At 38.3% G+C, this 21,087-nt stretch overlaps 1 protein-coding gene and 1 pseudogene across 3 annotated transcripts in view; both read left to right on the top strand.

Moving 5' to 3' along the window:
• Positions 1–21,087, top strand: part of GALK2 (galactokinase 2) — a 132,505-nt gene that overhangs the window by 50,974 nt on the left and 60,444 nt on the right. The gene's annotated exons all lie outside the window — the stretch shown is intronic.
• Positions 1,673–3,628, top strand: LOC102240909 (annotated as a pseudogene).

Genomic DNA, 21,087 nt, shown 5'->3' with positions numbered 1-21,087 from the left:
AGCAGCACTGACTGCAGGACTGACTTCTGGTTGGTCGAGCCTCTGGTCGTGATGGACCCAGGGTTTTTATATATTAGGATAATAAAAAAAAAAAAGAAAGTAAGATTTTCTTCAACCCCAGGACCAACCATTGTTAAAGAATTTTTATGAATCCTCCAAGGGATACATTCATTATCCACTGTAATACATACATTTCTCTTTTTTGTGATAAACAAACACACACACATTTATTTTCCCCCCGTGATTTGCTTTTTCACTTAATAGTATAAAGAATCATTCCATATTAGCCCATATACAGTTAATGGCTTCCTTGTTTAATATTATATGGTCATACTATAATTCATTTGGCCCTATAGTTAGACATTTCAGTTTTTTCCAAGCTTATATATAACATCAATTTTAATACTTAATTATATTTCTATACAAGGATATACTAGACTTTATGGTGGAAATTTAGGTTGTTTCCAATTTTCCACAATTATAAAAAAGGCTCTGAAGAATATTCGTGCACACATTCTGCCCCCCCCTTTATCAGTTATTTCCTTAGCATAAATCCAAGGACATAGAAATATTGGGTTAAAGATATTCTCATTTTTAACCTAAAATTAAAAAAATTAATAATTTTAAAATAACTTCATATTTTAGAGTAGTTTTAGGTTCATAGTAAAATTGAGCAGAAGGTACAAAGATTTCCCATATACCCCTGCTTCCACACACACATAGCTACCCCTTACCCGCCCCCCCCAATCAACATTCTGCACCAGAGGGTACATTAGTTATACTTGATGAACTTACAATGACACATCATTATCTCCTTTGCATTAGGATTCACACTGGTGTTGTACTCTATGGATTTGGACAAATTGATAATGACATGTATTATCCATTATAGTGTCATACGGAGTAGTGTCACTGCCCTAAAATCCTCTGTATCTATTCCTCCCTTTCTCCTCCCTAATGCCTGGCAAATACTGATCTTTATATTGTCTCATAGTTTTGTCTTTTTCAGAATGCCATATAATTGGAACCATACAGTGCGTAACCTTTTCAGATTGACGTATTTCACTTAGTAATATGCATTTGAGTTTCCTCCATGTCTTGTTATGGTTTGATAGCCAGTTCTTTTTAAGTGCTGAATAGTATTTAATTGTGTGGATGGAAAACAGTTTATTTATCCATCCTACTGAAGGACATCTCTGTTGCTTCCAAGTTTTGTCAATTATGAATAAAGCTGCTGCAGGCCGTGCGGAACCATGGTGGCCTCTGAGGCAGCGACTGCTGGGGGACCCCAGGCTTTGACCTTGGGCGCCCTCACCTGTCCCTACAGCTGAGGGGAGCTGCTATTGCCTCAGGCCTGTGTGCCACCTGATCACTAAGAGGCAGCGGCCTTGAGACCTCCGCCAGCTCAGCAAAGCAGCAGCCTGTAGGTCCTGCCGCCAGCCGCCAGCAGGAGTGCTGATCCAGTGAGAGGTAAGCAAGCTTTCTGGGCCCTGCAGACTGATTCCTTGTGCACGACGCGTAGCTGCAGCACGATCCTGCCCAGCAACCACACACTCAACATGCACCTGGTCAAGAGCCACCCACTGCAGGATGGTGTAGTAAATCCAACATTAAGAAAGAGTTTGAAAACCGTGCTGGAATTCTAATGTTGTCCAATTGAAGGATGCCCTAGGGGCCCTGACAGACCATTTCCTCAAATTTCTCTTGTAAAATGGCACTTTATGAAAATACACGTCGAAAAGAAGCAGAAATGTAGTAAGTGCAGCAATTCATATGGCACTGAATGGGACTTGGAACCATGCAGAGGATGGGGGAAGACCTTCAGTGCCTGTGTGGCAGTTCCTTTGCCAGTAGAACTGCGTTACAGTCCCCCATCTACCGAACTGGCCGTAGATCCCTGCAGAACACAGGATCCACCCGGAAAGAAGAGGAAAATGGAAAACTGCCTGCACAACCAGAAGTTGTCCAGTAAGACCATTGACTCATTGAGCAACCAACCAACCCTGAGATGAGGCACTCAAGAATTAGAAACTTCAGAAATAAAGCAAGTCGCTTCCTTTGAAGACTCTTGTGGCCCTAATACCAGAAAGCAGACTCTTACCACAGTGCCAAGATATTCTCAGAAGTGGCTTTTACCAAAGCCCAGAGTGGCTTTGGTTAAACTACCTGTTATGCAGTTTTCTCCTATGCCTGTCTTTGTGCCGATAGCTGACTCTTTGGCCCAGCCTGTGGTGTTAGGTGTCCATCATCAGGGCTCTGCCCCTGGTGCTGTGCACTTACTGCTCTTGTCAATAGGAACCCTGATCCTTGGCCTTGATACAGAGGCCCTCTCTCTTAAGGAGAACCTCCCTCTTTCAAAACTTGTGAATTCTGTTGCTGGTGAGCCAATAAGTACAAGTGTTCAAGTGAACTTGGATAAAAGTCTGTCGAATCCTTTACAAGAACTAGGGAGCACATGTCAAAAGCATAGCATTTTTTCATGCAACGTACAGACAGATCTGTCTTCTGCCATGCAACACTTTATACCTTCTGAACCGTGGGTGAGCCCCGATTCCTCTATATCTTCTTGTTCTCAAACTGATTTGACATTTGGTTCTCAAGTTTCCCTTCCCATTAGTGTTCATACTCAAACGTTTTTGCCCAGTTCTAAGGTAACTTCATCTATAGCCACTCAGAATGATGTGTTTTTAGATGCCTGGTTCCAGTCAGGTGGGACCTCCAGAGAATCTCAAACCAGTGGAATGCAAAGTCCAACAGAAAACCGAGTACAGATGGACCAAGCTGTAATGTGTGGAGACATTTTTGAGAGTGTCCATTCATCATACAGCGCTTCTACAGACAGTATTATAAGCAGCAGCTTGGAGGAGAGACTGTAACTCATGGTTTGTTACCCCAGAACCAGCCTAAGACTTTAAATCAAGATATTGAGAAATCTGCACCAGTTATAAACCTCAGTGCACAGAACAGTATGCTTCCTTCAAAGAACATGACAGATAATCAGACCCAAACTCTAGATTTATTAAGTGATGTAAAAAACATTGTCAAGTAGTCTGCCTGGTCAGACACTGGAAAATTGTAGTCTTCTGTCTGACATGCATATTGGACCTGACACCCAGCTCCCATCTGACCCAACTCAGAATCCCACAACTGATTGTGATATCGAAGAGTTATTTTCGGCCTCAAATATCCAGACTCAAACCGAAGAGAGTGAGTGTAGCACTGTGACCACCAAGCCAGTCTTAGAATCACTGGACAAAGAGATCCAAACTGAAACACTGGACACAGAGGCCCAACATGACTTGTAACTTGCAGACGCTCTCCAGTTGTGGGGGAAATTCTAATTTCTTAGGCCTGGAATGTTTGATATGCAGATGGACAGATGTAAGCTTCTTTTTAGACAGTAGCCCTCATCTGCCCCTGGGGAGTATTCTGAAACACTCCAGCTTTTCCATTACTGATTCATCTGACAGAGACCCAAACTGAAGGAGTCTCTGCTGCTAAAAGCCTATGTGCTCTAGGAAGCCAGGCTCAGGTGAAAAGTACAGAAGTGATGACTGGAACCTGTGAAACTGCCAAACTGTCTTCCAAAGCAGCTGTACCGTTTTGCATTCCCACCAGTGATGAATGAGAATTCCCGTTCTCTGATCCTCACCAGCATTTGGAGTTCTGGATGTAGGCCTTTTTAATAGGTGTGTACTGGTATCTCATTGTTGTTTTAATTTGCATTTCCCTAATGACATACGATGTGGTGCATCTTTTCATATGCTTATTTATCACCTGTATATCTTCTTTGGTGAGGTGTTTGTCAAAGTCTCTGGCCCATTTTTTAATTAGGTTCTTTGTTTCATATTGCTGAGTTTTAAGAGTTCTTTGTATATTTTGGTTAACTGTCTTTTATCAGATGTGTCTTTTGCAAATATTTCTTCCAGCCTGTGGTTTCTCATTTTATTCTCTTGACATTGTCTTTTGCTGAGCAGAAATGTTTAATTTTAATGAAGTCAAGTTTTGGTATTGTATCTAAAAAGTCATCGTCACCCTGGCCGGTGTGCTCAATGGTTAGAGTGTCAGCTTGCGCACTGGAGGGTGACAGGTTCGATTCCTGGTCAAGGGCACATACCTGGATTGCAGGTCCAATCCCTGGCCCCACGTGGGGCACATGTGGGAGGCAACTAATCTATGTCTATCTATTACATCAATGTTTCTCTCTTTCCTTCTTCCCCCTTCCCTTCCACTCTCTCTAAAATCAATAGAAAAAAGTGTCCTCAGGTGAGAACTAACAACAACAAAGTCATCATCACCAGATCCTCTGGCATCTAGGTTTTTTCTTGTGTCATTTTCTAGAAGTTTTATAGTGTAATGTTTTACATTTAGGTCTATGATAAATTTTTCTAATTTTGTTAATTTTTATAAAGGTGTAAGGTCTGTGTTTAGATCCATTTTCTTTTGTACATGGATGTCCAGTTGTTCCATCACCACTTGTTGAAAAAACTATCTTTGCTCCATTGTATTACTTTTGCTCCTTTGTCAAAGATCAGTTGACTATATTTATGTGGGTCTGTCTTTGATTATTGTCGCTTTATAGTAAGTCTTAAAGTTGGGTAGTATCAGTCCTCCAACTTATTCTTTTTCAATATTGTGTTGGCTATTCTAGGTCTTTAGTCTCTCCATATAACATTAGACACTATTAAGTTTTCCTATTGATGAACATGGAATACCTCCCCATTTATTTAGTTCTTTGATTTTCTTCATCAGAGTTTTTGTAGTTTTCCTTGCATAGATCTTGTACATATTAGATTTATACTTAAGTATTTCATTTTGGGGGGTGCTAATTATAAATGATACTGTATTTTGAATTTCAAATTCTACTTCATTGCTGGCTATAGAAAAGTGATTGTGATTTACTTTTGGATATTAATCTTTTATCCTATAACCTTGTTATAATTGCTTGTTAGTTCCAAGAATTTTGTTGTTGTTGATTCTCTTGAATTTTCTATATAGATGATCATGTCGTGTGCAAACAAAGACAGTTTTATTTCTTCCTTCCCAATCTGTTTATCTTTTGTTTCTTTTTCTTGTCTTATTGTACTAACTAGGACTTCCAGTATGGTGTTGAAAAGCAGTAGTGCTTTTGCCTTGTTCCTGATCGTTTTAACTTTTGAAATTCATTGCAAATTGTCATCTAGAAACCAACAAATATGGAACAATATTGTATGAAAGTCTGTTTCCCACAGCCATACTGACGCTCTATCAATTTTTAAAAATCATTTCCAGTCTTGAGGCAGAGGGAGTTGGGGGAGAATAGGGGACATCTGTAATATTGTCAACAATAAAAATATATATAAAAAATATTTTCCAGCCTGATAGATGCTGTCAAGGGCATAGCTTTGATTATTAGATAGTTTAAACATTTTTTCCATATCTTTTATCAGTCACTTGCATATTTTGGACTTCATTGTATATCTAATCAGCTCATTTTCTCCTGAATTGTTCATTAATCATCATTTTATTAGTCCATTAGAACTCTAGATATTAAGCATTAATATCATATCTTGCAAATATCTCCCTTTTTAAACTTGACTTCTTTTAAGCTAATATTTCTGAAGCAAAAGCCACTTTAGTCATATTTAAGCAAACACATAGGATGGTATAATTGTATATGCTTTGAATTTTATCTTCCTTGAGTTGAAAATATTCTACACCCTTTCATTTCATTTTTAAGTAAAATACTTGGACACAAAATAGCCTCTGACAGGTGCAGGGATTTCTTTTGAAAGGATTTCTCAGGAATAAGCCACCTGCTTCATTAAATAGACACCATGGCTCTGGTCTGCCACATGTTTGACCTTGTATCTTTAGACACTCAGAAGAACTAAAATTGTGACTGATTTGTATTATAAGCAGAAACATTTTAATAATAGTATTTGTGGAGCAAGATATATACTTTTAAATAATAATATAACTTAGCATCTGTTTAGCACTAGGAAAAATAGAAAAATTTTTGCAATGATCCATCTACCAGGCCACTTAACTCTGTCAAGTAAGGTGTGACTGCCAGTTTCTTAGACCAGAGTCTTGCCTCTCAGAGACTTCCTGGAGCCTAGCTATAGGAATACTTACTATATCAAAGAGATATAGCAGATTTCACTTTTATAACATGTTAATGTTGTTTTGACTTCCCTTTAAGGTCTAGACCAAACAACAGCAGCAGCAACAACACAGAAAAACTGGAGGGCACAGTTATTGGATGGATGGGCTCAGGTACATTCAGCCCTTCAAGGGCTTGGGGGAGGCAGTGGTAATTGACAATGGAGATGTCTTTTTAATCTTGAAGGACATATAAATCTGTTAAGAGTAAAAGAAATTCAGCCAGTGTGACTAATAGTCAATAACCTTAAAAACTTTTCTTCCTGAAGAAAGATGATTGTATCATTTTTTAAATTTTTTTAAAATTATTTTTTATTGTTGAGAGTATTGCAGATGTCTCCCTATTTTTTCTTCTTTCTGCCTCTCACCACTGGGTTCCCACCCTGCCCCAGGCCTTCAACACCCTATTGTTTGTGTTTATGGGCAATGCATATATACATATAAGTTATTTTGTTCAACTCTTCTTGCCCCTCCCCCCATTTGTTTATTTTTTCCTTTGTTTCTCCTGCCTCAGGAGATATATATGAAAATTCTGCGCACTCTGAGATTTGTCAGTCTGTTCCATGTTTCCATGCCTCTGGTTCTTTTTTATTCATCAGTTAATGTATTCATCAGATTCCACATATAAGTGAGATCATGTAATATTTGTCTTTTTCTGACTGGCTTATTTCACTTAGCATAATCATCTCCAGGCCTTTTTTTCCAGCTGCATAGTATTCCATGGTGTAAATGTACCACAGCTTTTGTATCCACTCATCTACTGATGAGCACTTGGGATATTTCCAGATCTTAGCTATTGTAAATTGTGCTGCTATGAACATAGAGGTGCATATATTCTTTGTGATTGGAGTTTTGAGATTCTTAGGATATACTAGAGGCCTGGTACATGAAATTCGTGCACTTGGGGGTGGTGGTGTCCCTCAGCCCAGCCTGCACCTTCTCCAATCTGGGACCCCTTGGGCAGTTGGACATCCCTCTCACAATCCGGGACTGCTGGCTACTAACCACTTGATCTTGCCCCCAACTGCCCTCCCCTCCAGGCCTGGTTGCCCCCAACCGCCCTCTCCTGCCGGCCTGATCACCCACAACTGCCCTCCTGTGCAGGCCATCTTGTGCCGGCCATCTTGTAATGCCATCTTGTGACAACGTGGGGCGGTCATCTTGTGACGACATGGGGTGGCCATCTTTTGATGATGTGAGGGTGTGAGGGCCACCTAGGCTTTTATTAGTATAGAGTCCTAGATGTAGAATCACTGGGTCAAATGACAGTTCCATTTTTAATTTTTTGAGATGACTCCATGCTGTTTTCCATAGTGGCTGCACCAGTCTACATTCTCACCTGCAGTGTATGAGAGTTCCTTTTCCCCCACATCCTCACTGGCACTTGTTTGTTGATTTATTGATGATAGCCAATCTGACAAGTGTGAGGTGGTTCCTCATTGTTATTTTAATATGCATCTCTCTAATGATTAGTGATGAACATTTTTTCATATGTCTATTGGACATTTGTATGTCCTCTTTGGAGAAGTGTCTATTCAGGTCCTCTGCTCATTTTTTTAATTGGATTGTTTGTCTTCCTTTTGTTGAGTTGTATAAGTACTTTATATATTTTGGAAATTAACCCCTTATCAGATGTATCATTGGCAAATATATTCTCCCATATTGTGGGCTCCCTTTTCATTTTGATGTTGGTTCTTTTTGCTGTGCAGAAGCTTTTTAGTTTGATGTAGTCCTATTTGTTTATTTTTTTCTTGGTTTCTCTTGCCCTAGATCAGGTATCTGTGAAAATTCTGCACTGTGAGATGTCTGATATTTTGCTGCCTATGTTTTTTTCTAGGATTTTCATGGTTTCGTGACTTACATTTAAGTCTTTGATTTTATTCTTGAGTATGGTGTAAGTTGGTGGTCTAGTTTCATTTTTGCATATACCTGTCCAATTTTCCCAACACCATTTATTGAAGAGACTGTCTTAACTCCATTTGTCAAATATTAATTGAGCATAATGGCTTGGTTCAATTTCTGGGTTTTCTGTTCTGTTCCATTGATCTATATGCCTGTTCTTGTGCCAGTACCAGGCTGTTTTGATTACAGTAGCTTTGTAGTATAGCTTGATATCCAGCTTTGTGATTCCCTCCCATTTTTTTCTTCTTTCTCAAGATTGCTGCGGCTATTCGGGGTCTTTCTTGTTTCCATGTAAATTTTTGGAGTGTTTTTCTAGATCTGTGATCAGATAGATCTTTCTATATTTGAAAGATGCCATTGTCATTTTAGTAAGGGTTGCATTGAATCTATAGATTGCTTTCGGTAGTATGGACATTTTAATGATGTTGATTCTACCAATCCATGAACAGGGTATATTCTTCCACTTATTTATATCTTCTGTCTCTATTTTCAACATCCTGTAGTTTTCTGAGTACAGGTCTTTCACTTCCTTGGTTAAGTTCATTCCTAAGTATCTTAATATATTTTATTGCAATGGTAAATGGGAATTTTTAAGTTTCTTTTCTGAACATTCATTATTAGTGTATAAAAATGCCATTGATATCTGGGTATTAATTTTGTATTCTGCTACATTGCCGAATTCATTTATTAAATCTAGTAGTTTTTTTGGTATGTATCACTTTCTTGTGAGCACCTTTACAATGGCTGGCATAAAGGAGGTAATTAATTAGTTTGGATTAAATTAGTAAATTGTCATCACCATCATCATTATCTGCAAAACAGTCATTTTTGTCTATTATTCATATTATATTTGGATGAGATAAAGAGAAACATAAAATTAATACTTTGTTTCAAAGAAAACAGTATTTTCTCCTGGGAGATTGCTTTTTTATTTTTTACTCTGAGGAGTATGGGACTGAAAAATAGACCTGGGTCTGAATTCTGGTGCTGCCAGTTTCTAGTTTATGACTGAGGGGAAGGCTTTGTCTCTAGGTCTGTTTACTCACTAGTAAAATAAGTGAATATAGACTATTAAATCTTTGAGGCCCCTTCTCACACTAACATTTTATGATACAAGAGATGAAGCAATTTTTATGACTATTATTTTATGAAGCATTGTCTAATAATAATTAAACTCACACTTAAATGATATCTAAATTTTCTAATGGATTTTTCAAGATTCTAGATCTTAGTGACAACAAAATCATTAATGGATTAAAAAAAACCACCACACTGGAGAGCTATATCCAAACTTTAGCAATATTGGAACACTGGGGGTTTAGGTACTTGTTATAAGATGTAACATGACTCTCCTGGTATTGCTGATCGACAGTTACAAGGAAATACCTGCTGCCTTTCTTTTTTCTTCCTTCTTACAATTATTTTGCTTAATAAACTTGGAAGTCAGGAATTTATTGTATAAAATAAGCTTTATAATCTCATTGCCCACTAGATGGAGATACTGGGGTAACCAAGCTCTTGAATTGACCACACACACATATTTTTACTTCTGGGCAGAATGCTCTTAATCTTAATTAAAATAAATGAATACGTAAAAAAGGAAAAGAAAAACAGAAGAACAAAAAAAAGTGAGGGTGAGAGCTGAAAGTGAAATTCGGCTTCCCATGGTTCCAAGGAAAGATTTAGATACACCATAAATCATTGTGAAGCATTTCAAAGCTACACTGCATATTTCCTGCCATTAAAACTTAAGTGTATTGACCTAATTTGCAAATACCCACACCCCTTGAAGTGATTGTGTTTACTATCTTTGAAAAATCTAATAAAAACTCATAGTCTCAAGTTTTTTAAAAAAATCAACATTTCCTATTTCCCAAATTTAATTTTTAGAATTAGTTTCTATGGACATAACTTTTATTTTCTCTTTTGACTATTCTGTCCTATTTAATATTTAGTAGTTCATGCTCTTAAAAGCACATTGAGTAATTTATAAGTATTAATATTTCAAAGTTGGGATGCATTTTAGGAAGCATTTTGTAACTTTTTTCCAACTTAGTTATTCTAAGGTCTTTGATGATTATAAAAGTATGAGGCAGGGGACAAATTCTAGGTAAAAATGTTAGAAGTCAGACTAAAAAATAATATATCTATGGAATATTTAATTTATTTATTTAAATGTTTCTATTTATTGAATAGGATATAAAAATATATCTACAGTTTTTAGATGGTCCTTATTCTCATCTCAGTTTCCTTATTATTTATTTATTTAATTTTTAAGTTAAATTTATAGGAGTGAAACTGGTTAATAGGATCACATAGATTTCAAGTATACATTTCTAAGATATAAGATCTGTACATTGCACTGTGCTCACTACCCAAAGTTGAATCATCTTCCATCACCATATATTAGGTTCCCTGCACCCCATGCCCCCTTTCCTCTGGGGTCACCTGACATTCTAATGGGCACACCCTTGTAGGTAACTTTCTGTCTCTCTCTTGCTGCCTTTAAGATTCTTCCTTTGTCTTTAATGTTTGGCATTTTGATTATGATGTGTCTTGGAGTGGATCTCCTTGGGTTTATCTTGATTGGAAATTTGTGCTTTTTGAAGTTGTGTGACTTTTTCCTTCACCAGGTTAGGGAAGTTTTCTGTTATTATTTCTTTAAACAGATTCTCTATTCCTTGTTCACTTTCTTCTCCTTCTTGTACCCCTATGATGTGAATGTTGTTACATTTCATGTTGTCCCAAAGTTCCTTTCAACTATCCTCCTGCTTTTTAATTCTTTTTCTTTTTGCTGCTCTAATTGGGTGGGTTTTTTTCTACCTTGTCCTCCAAGTCACTGATTCAATCTTCTGCCTAATTTAATCTATCTTTGATTCCTTCTCATGTATCTTGATGTCAGATATCTTATTGAGGGTTTCTGTTTCTTGTTTCATGCTGTTGTAGTTCCCACTAGTTTTCTTGAAATACTCTAAAAGTTCCTTGAGCATCCTTATAACCATTACTTTGAACTCTATATCTGATAAATTGCTTGCCACCATTTTGTTTAGCTCTCTTTCTGAGTTTCCTTCTTTTCTTTCATTTGGGGTTTGTTTCTTTGTCTCCCCATTTTTCTGTCCTTTTGTATTTGTTTCTATGAATTAGAGCAAATTGCTATGCCTCCCAGTGGGGTGGCCTTATGTAGTAAGTGTTTTGTAGGACCCCGTGGTACAGTATCTTAGATCCCCCGAGCTGGGTGCTCCAGGAATGTCCCTTGTGTGAGTTACGTGGGCTCTACTATTGTAATTGGGTCTTGAGTGCTGTTGTCTTGTTTGTAAGAGGAATCTTCTCTCAGGCTGGCTGATTGTGAGGCTCATCACCAACCATGTTGTGTGAGCTGTTGTGCAGGTTCTGGCAGAACAAAACAAGAAACAAAACAAAAACATACACAAGATCCCTACAACAACAACAAAAGCAACCACAAAAGAAGAGAGAATTAGAAAGGAGAAAAGAGAACAATAAGAGAAGAAAAGAAAATATGAGGAGAAAAAAAGGGGAAGAAAAAGGAAGATGAAGAGGCAGAGGTGAAAGAAAGAAAAGAATAAAGAATAGGGGAAGGAAAAAGGTATAAAAGAAAAGAGAAATAAAATAATTATGTAAATGGAAATAGAGAAGAAAGCAGATAGATCAGTGGTTCTCAACCTTGGCTGCACATTAGAATCACCTGGGAATCTTTTTAAAATCCTGATTTCTGGGCCTCATCCTGCGGAAATTCTGTTTCTTTGTTACTAATGTTGTGGCCCCACCCCACAACAAAGAAACAGAATTTCTGGAGGATGAGGCCCAGAAATAAGGATTTTAAAAAGATTCTCAGGTGATGCTAATGTGCAGCCAAGGTTGAGAACCACTGAGATAGACAAAAAAATAAGAAAAGGAAAAACAGAGAAAGCAGGAGAAATAAGAAAAAAATAAGGTAAGAAAAGGGAAGGGAAAAATTAGGTCTATGAAAGAAAAAAGAGAGACTAAAATAATAAGTAAATAAATAAGAAAGCTATGGGAGAGAAAAAATAAAGTGGCATTTGTCTCAGCAGAGTTTAGTGTCTCCTGGAGCTCCCTTTGGATCCTGCTCTTCTGATGACTGAAGCTGTCTGTTTTGTCTGCCAATTCTGGATTTCCTGGGAGGTACTTAGGTGCCAACCACTGTCAGAAACTGCCCTCCTTTGGCTCTCAGCTTCAAGCAATTCAGTTTCTGTCTTTCTCCACAGAACTTGGCCGCATGCAGGAGGGGCCAAGCTGCACTCTAAGACCAGTTAGCAGCACAGGGCCCAGTGATGGGTCAGCAACCTTTCCCAGGTTTCCTGGGCTCTGCCTCTGCCTGCCTTTGCCTGCTAGCCAGGTGTCAATCTTAATCACTCAAAGTCTGTTTCTGAAAGAGTCTCCCATTAGGGGGAGATGCCATTCAAATTTCAGAGAAAGTGATGGTTGTCCCAGAGCTACTCCTCTGAGAATGACCCAGAATATTTTTCTGCCCTCAGCTCGGTGGAGATCCTCAGCCCAGTGGGATCAGCTCTTCCTTGAGGGGGAAGCACCAGTTAGGTTCCCGGGTTAGCGGTCAGCCCCACCCCCATGCCAGTGACTGATGCTTCCTGAGACTATTCAAACTGTAGGCTTGGCCTCTGCTGCTGTCTTCTCTGCAAAGGTCAAGATGCAGGGTGTCGGCCTGGCCAGTGTGGCTTAGTGGTTGAGCACTAGTCACAGTTCAACACCTGGTCAGGGCACATGCATATTTGGTGTCTGGATACCCAGTAAGGGGCATGCAGGAGGCAGCTGACTGATGATTCTCTCTCATCATTGATGTTTCTGTCTCTCTCTCCCTCTCCCTTCCTCTCTCTGAAATTAAAAAAAAAAAAAAAGATACAGGGTGTGGCAGGCAGGGCTCCTGTATCACCTAAGGCAGAGGGTTTTCCTTTTCCTGAACTGTGGCTACTGGAATGGGCCAGAGCTTTTCAGGAAAAATGGCTGTTTGGTTTGGAGGTGTGCCACTGCATGCAGGTCTCCTGGCTGCCTCTTTTCCATGTCTCCCTGTTATGCTTCCTACCCAGCCTCTCCTCAGGCACCTTAGGTCTGCGCCGCCCTTCCTCCACTGAAGCCTCAGGTGAGTCACTGCAAAGGAAAATCCTGTGTGCTTGGTTTTGAAAATAAAAACAAATAAAAAAGAAAACCTTCAGCTTTGTGTCTGACCAGCTCCAGACTTCCCGATGGCCAGCAGCCCTGCTGCCTTTCACAGCTGGATGTTACATGGGCCCTGGTCTCAGCTCTGGTGCTCCAGGCTGTGGAGCCCAGCCTGGGTTCTGGGCCTCGATCTTCCCAGGGAAAGAGCCCTCCTGCAGCCAAGAGCTCCCTCATTACTCTCGGCCTGACCCCTGTGAAAGCTGGGTCAGCCCCTCTCACGACCTTGCCCTTCCTTCCGGTCTCCAGGTGTTTTCTCTCCTGCCCTGGTATGTCTCCTCCTCAGGTGGAACTCAATTAGTAATTCCTCCTGAATGTTCCCCAGTATAGTTGTATTTCCAGTCTGACCCTGGGAGGAGGTGCAAGAAAGGTCTTCCTATTTGGCTGCCATCTTCCTGTCTTCAAGTTGGCTAATTTTTATTATCAAATCCTATTCTGTTGTTTAGTGTGGTATAATTTATGCTTTTTACCCTTATTTCACAGCTTCATTGCATGTCTCTAGTTATCATTTCACTGTTAAATACCAACAGATCCCACAATAAATGAATAAAATGAGTAATGTGAAAGCCAAAATTCCCATTGCTTTTCATGTTTAATTTCTTCAAAAATAAATCTTTTAAAGAATAAAACTTTTCAGAGAAGAAAGGATTTGTTTTCTGGATATCTGGCTGGCAAAGTTAACATGTGCTAATGTTTCGTTTTGCACATGTAGGCTATTCAACTGTCACGTTGGCAATTTGACATGTTAAAGTAATTTAGCCTGTAATTAAATTATTTCCCATGGAATATCATAACTTCTTTGGAGCAAGAGTGGAAGCAGGCACAGGGAATCCCATTTCATTTTGTTTCTTATAATGAATAAAGTTCTTTAAATTGATCTTCTAGAAACTCAGGTTGTGTTGTTAACACTTGGTTGCTCTGCTTTGTGTCAGCACCAATATGAGTTTACCAAGGACAACATAAAAGTAGGTTGACTTTTTTGTGTATCACTTTAAAATGATAGATTTTAATGAGTGCCACCCAGGTTACTCTTTGACCAATATGTTGATTTAATTACTTTGAGCATGCAAATAAAATATAATTGTTTCAAAGATCTTGGGTAACATCCCACATGAGAAGACATTCTGGGCTATTAACCAGTTGTTAATTTTGATTGTGTTTATTTAAATCAACTGGAGCAGGCCCCTGTGGAACTTTATGTGTGGTCATCAAAGCTCATAATCTCCTATAATTTAAGTAAGTTACAGGGAAGTTAAAATTGGTCATTACTCCTGTGGTTACAAGAGCATCCACAAGATATCTGATTAATGTTTCTTATTCTGATAAAATTGTGTTATTGCTTGGTAAAAAATATGCAAAAATTCAAGCAGTCAGTAGAATTAAAATTTTCTTAAAATGTAAATTCTACATGCTGTAAAGAACTCTACACTGTAAAGAGATGAAAGTGTTCCTTTTCATTTTTATAATTTAAGTAGTATTCGTGTTGATTTTCATGACAACACATTTTAATTACAAATTTTAATTCCTCAAAGAAGGTTGCTATTCTGAAGAAAATAAAATTTGGTGATAAAGCAAACAAGTTGTTAGAAAAAAAATTAAATGTAAGTTTTCTTTAGGAATAATTTGCAGACACGTGTTTTAATGCAAGAAGTCTTTATATTTAGAAGTGTTCATTTATGTACTTCAATTTCTGGGGACAATATTGTAAAAAGTCTGATACATTGTTATTTGTTGACAATAATGTTAAATATCACACACATAAATAGATGGGTTAGTGTTATTATGAGAAAATTTCAAATGTACAGAAAAAGTGAAAGAATAGTCAATGAAGATGCATGTCTTTTACCTAGATCCTTGTAAATATTTTGCCACCAATGCTTTGTCTTTTTCTCTACTTTTTTTCCTGAACCATTAGAGTGTTAATTGCAGACATTGTTGACACAATACTAATATCTAATATGAGGTCCATATTAATTAATAATTTCCCAATTGCCCCAATAATGTCCTCTACAACTCCCCCCCCCTTTTTTTCTTCTGATCCAATCATTGCATTTAATTTTCATGTTTCTTTTGTTTCTTTTATTCTAGAACAGTTCTCTGGTTTCTTATCTTTCATGACAGCAACATTTTGAAGAGTCCAGACCAATTTTTGGGGGGTCAAATTTCCTCAATTTTGACTTATCAGGTTGGTTGCCTAATTATTAGGTAAAGATTAACTTTTTTGCCCCCAGCAATTCTATATAGTTGATGTTCTTCTCCATGAATCATATCACATAACTTGTTTTTTTATTAAATTAAAATTTTTTGGTTTATTTTTTATTGAACTTTAATTGACATATTACATTATATTAGCGTCATTAGTACAACATAATGATCAATATTTGTACATATTGTGAAAAGATAAATACTCTCATGCATAGAAACAGAAGTTCTGCTGTCTATCCAAAAAAAAATATGCTTTAGTTTAGGTATGTGGTATAAATTCTCTTTTTATAAAGGGAATTTAAAAGATAATTTTAAAAGTCCTCTAAAAGTACAAATAGATGTTGTAACATATTTAGTTAATTTTTTATTGTGTCTTAATAAATACAACCTCAATGTATATTTGTTGAATGAATGAAAATACTGATGACTTAAAAATCACAAATTCTCAGCTTTGTCAGGGAATTAAAATCCTCCATTGTTGCACTGCTATTTAAGTCTTTTTATGTTCTTCATTGTTTTGTTTAGGAAACAAAATGTACTAAGCTCTGAATAAACTGTTTGAGATGTCTAACATAAAAATAACCCAAGCAAATGTAATTTTAAACTGTCACTGTGTATATAGGGTCACATTATTTCACTCGCAGTCACTCAGGGTTTGTATATATCACATTTCAGTGTAATGACATGGTCAGGCTCCAGAGAAAATACCAGTCAACACAAATTTGGTTTGACTAACAAATATTTACATGTCTCCGAATCTCTAATTATTGTAATCTTTTAAGGGGTTTATGCTACACAGGCTTAAATTTTTTAAAGCTTTATGTTAGATTTTAAAAGGTTGATCAGTAGTACATCTAACTGTAGAAATGATACTGGCAGTCCGTCTAGATAAATGTTGGATTTAAGCCAGGGCTTCCGCAGAGAACAGGTGGACTTAAGAGTGGCCTGACATGGGCAAGCGGCTGCCTGTCATGTGCGTGCTTTCTTGTGTGTATTGACCTTTTTTGCTTCCCAGGTGGGTGGTGTTGATAGAAGGCAGGGTGGTCATTTGATCTAAGTTTCTCCAGTCATCTAGTTGGTACATCATAGGAAAGAAAAGCTAAGCAGTGCTTTCCTTTGCCTTGAGGTTGATGCCTTGTCTACAGAAGGCAGACAGACGGGTAGCTGTGTTGTTGGCTACTGAACCATTCACATGTGTTTGCTCACTCAGTACCATGTCATGGACAGGCTTTTCTGAGATGGCCAACTGGAACTGTGGGTTCAATCTGTAGCTGTAAAACCGTTTATAGACTCCCCCAACTTTGATGAAAGCTCTCTGGCCTGAGGGACCACAATATAACCTCTAACTTCGCTATAGTGCTTCTCACTTTGTATTGCAAAGATGTTTCCCTTTGGATTACAGTGTTGTCTTCAACCACAGAGACTACCCTTTTTTAAATCTTTGGATCCCCAGTGTGCAATCTGGTGCCAAAATTAATTAAGGAAAAAAAAGTGTGATCTCATTTGCAACATGGTAATTTGCTGGTGATAAAGTAAATAATTATTTGGGCTTTTACTAGTATAATCACTTGTGTGTCTATCAGTTTTACAATTCACACAGTGCAGAAGATTTATCCACATTTACTGAAAGGTTAGTATGTTCTGGGTGGGGTGATTCACAAAGCTCTGTCTTTTCTCTCCTATGGCTGGTGTCCATGTTGAGTAGTTGGGAGTCTGTTCCCAATGGTTGTTAAAAATATGACTGTATCCCTAGTTCCAGGCACTTGTGCCAGTCCTGCATACCTCTTAGTTGCCAATAGGCTTTGTCTGTTGTACACATATATGAAAGCACATCCCATTAATCCAAGCTTGTGAATTAGTAGAGTTGCCATAGTAGTAGTAGTACTAGCAGAGACTGTCCCTCTTGGGCCCCAACTTGAAGTTTCTGAATTTTATCCCCTGCCCTCTTATATTCTTAGGTGAAGGAGTTAATACATTGGGAGGTGTTCAAGGAGCAAGAGAAGCAATGGAACTGTAACAGCTAATTGGCTACCAAAAATGGAGGTGTTTCTAAAGGTGCAAATCTCTCCTGATGAATGTGGACACATCTCCTGTATACCTAATTTTATTCTTTATACTTGTGCAGTCTCATGCTCTCTTAGTTTTATTTTCTGATTCTTAGTTTTCTCTCCACTGGAGAAAGGAGATAAGCATTATATAGCTATTATTAAGTGGTAGAGTGAGAGTTTTCGCTTGTTGACCAGAACTTTAAGATCAATGAAATATTTTCTCATTGAAGTGTTATAGTTAAAATTGGTAAGTATTGACGGAAAGTAATGGCAGTGAGAATACAAACAGTTTTCACGTGTAAGTTTTAGTCTTGAGGGCTAGTTTGTGAGCTGCAGGTTCCTAGCCATGAATAGAAATGGGAAGCACAGCGTACCATCTTAGATGGTGGAGAAACATTTGTAAATACTCCAGATTTTTCCCGATTTCATCATGAATAATGAGAGATTCCATGAGAGTTATTTTTCTTATTATAAAAGCAATGCATTCGTATTATAGAATACTGGGGAATTTAAAAGTATATTAAGAAATTAAAATAAATAAAAAATAATCTATAATCTTAACAACCAAAGATTGGACTCATTGCCACTTTGATTATTATGATGAAAATAAAATCTACATAACTTTAAAAAATATTACAGTTCAAAGAAACTACATTTACTGCATATGTTGATCCAATTAGAAAAATCTATAGAATATCTACTTTGTGCCAGGCACTTTTCCAGGCACTGGGGAAGAGTAGTGACTAAAAAATGCTTGCTCTCATGGAGCTTACATTTGTTTGGGGGGAGACAGAAAAATTAATGAAAATATATTATAAAGTGGTAAAGCCTTGAAGAAAAACAAGCGGAGTATGAGATGGAGAGTGGCATGGGGTATTGATATATTTTAGGGAGGTGAAGGAAATTCTGTCTGATAAGGTGATATTTGAGCAGAGATTTCAGACAAAGAGCATTCTAGACTGAGGGAATGGTAGATAGAAAAATCCTGGGATACTGATTCCTAGTTAGCCAATAATTATAGCCAACATTAATTGTGCACTAAATATATAATAAGCTTTTAAAATCCTTACAACTTGCCCTGCCCAGTGTGGCTCAGTTGATTGGAGCATTATCCCATGCACTGAAAGGTCACTGGTTTGATTCCCTGTCAGGGCACATGCCCAGGTTGCAGGTTCCGTCCCCTGTTAGGGTACATGCAGGAAGCAACCAATATATGTTTCTCTCTCACGTCGATGTCGGTCTGTCTGTCTGTCTCTCTTCCTCCCTCTCTCTAAGAAAATCAATAAAAACATGTTAAAAAAACAAAAGGACCCCCCCACACACACACCAAACAAGAATTCATACCAAAAATCATTACAACTCAATGAAGCAGGTAATTATTGTAATTCCCATTTTTCAGAGGAGGAAACATAACCTGTTATACTGAGAAGTGCTATGATAGAGCAGAGTTAGAGTATGTCATTTAATTCTAGGGAGCCATGACAATTTTCCAGAGGAGTTGCTGCTTAAATTTAGTTAGAGTGAAAGAACAATCAGCCACAGTTATGAATGTGAGAAGAGTATAGAATTTTGGTCTCATCTCTCTTCGTGCTGTATTCTCAGAACCTATAATAGGCTTTGCCCACAGTCAGCACTCAGTAAATATTTGTTGAATGAACAGCATTTATAAAGACACAGGCATAGAGAGCATGTGATATTCAGAAAACTGAAATTAGTTTACTTTGACTATGTGATAAAAGCAGCAGGAGCTTATGGTAGAAGAAATAAGCAGAAGTTAGATCATAATCTATTTTATGAAAAGGCAATGGTGTATTTATTTTGGCAGCACATATATGCTAAAAATTGATAAGCCACAGAGGAGATGATCTTGGAGCCCAGGAAAGGAGAAACTGAAATTGTGTGAATAGTTCCATATATATATATTTTTAAAATATATTTTTATTGATTTCAGAGAGGAAGGGAGAGGGAGAGAGAGATAGAAACATCAATGATGAGAGAGAGTCATTGATTGGCTGCCTCCTGCACGCCCCACATTGGGGATCGAGCCCACAACCTGGGTATGTGCCCTTGGCTGGAATTGAACCTGGGACCCTTCAGTCTGCAGGCCGACGCTGTACCCACTGAGCCAAACAGGCCAGGGCTCTCTATATATTTTTTAACTCAGTGGAGCAAAATGTTTAAACTTGTTTGAATATTCTTTGGGCTTCTGTGAAGATAAAATGTTTTTGAATGTAAATGTGAGTTATTAAGACTCTTACTTACAAGGAAAAAACCTCCCTTAAGGGATATGTTATGGAATGGAATACAAAGGTGAGTATATCAGCATTTGCTGTGTAATAAACCCTTTCAAAACTTAGTGGCTTGAAACAACCATTTGGACTGGATTCAGCTTGGTAGTGCTTTTCCTTGTGTTGGCTAGACTCATCCACACATCTGCTCTCAGCTGCTGGTCAGCTAGGCAGTGCTGCTTCTGGGTTGGAGGGTTGTCAGCCAGGATGATGGGAGGCTGGGCCATGTGCCTCGCATCGTACACCAGGCTAGCCCAGGCTTGTTCAAATGGAGGCCACAGGCTTCCAAGAACAGCAAGAGGTCTCTATGTGTCACATTTGCTGCATGTCCCATGGCCAAAACTTCCCAGATTCAAGAAGTGGAGAAAAGGATTTCACCTTTTCATGGGGAGGAGTTCCAAAGTCACATTGCAAGGGAATGGAAACGGAGAGAGGATGATATGTGGCTATTTTGAAGTCTAAGATTGTGGATGTAGCTAGGTTTCAGGAATGGACAGAGGCCCAAATGCTGTTAGGTCTGCCCCTGTCACTGTTTTGTTGCTTCTGTTTCAGTCTTCTCTGTCTTCAGACCAGCTTCCTCTATTTCTCTGGCCTCCATGGTAAAAACATGACTGCTGCCAGTTTTTGGGATCAAATGGAACAGATCCAGACACTCCCAAACGGACTCTTTCTTTTTCTATGGGGAAGATTCCCTTGGAAGAGGGAATCTAGAAGGGAATCTGGTAGGTGTTCACACATGGATCTATGAACTATGCTGGGGGTGGATGGGCTGTGTGTTTTAGAAGATGGAGGATTACAGAAGATGGGGCATTTAAGGTGTAACCTTGTGATAGTTGGAAGGGAGAGAGAGAGTGGGAAGTGCCCCAGAAAATGGCAGATAGGGAGGAGTGGCTAGACATACATCTAACTTACAAGTTCCATCACACTGAGTTTTATGGATAATGGAGTAGCTTCAGGGAACTTTGAGTAGTGACTGGGACCTTGGAGGAAGAGGGGTATAAACTATTTTTATTTGAAACACTTCTGACACCAAATGTGTGTGTTTTTTTCTGACAGCAACCAATTCTTCCACTCTCCAGACACCAACTGGGTGTCATTCAATTCAATTCAATTCAGCTCCATTCCATTCCATTTAATTTAATTCAAACCAAATCAAACAAAACACTACCTGGATTTAGCATTACATCTGTACCACATGTTAATGACTCAGTCCTGCAACACTGTCCCTACTTCAGATGCCAGTTGCAAGTCCCACATTGTCACCTGTATTTCTGAGCAACCAGCTATAAATT

The sequence above is a fragment of the Myotis brandtii genome, unplaced genomic scaffold (assembly GCF_000412655.1).
Source record: "Myotis brandtii unplaced genomic scaffold, ASM41265v1 scaffold182, whole genome shotgun sequence".
Classification (NCBI taxonomy): Eukaryota; Metazoa; Chordata; class Mammalia; order Chiroptera; family Vespertilionidae; genus Myotis; species Myotis brandtii.
The sequence above is the reverse complement of the archived record's forward strand: the minus strand, read 5'-3'. Positions and strand labels throughout refer to the sequence as shown.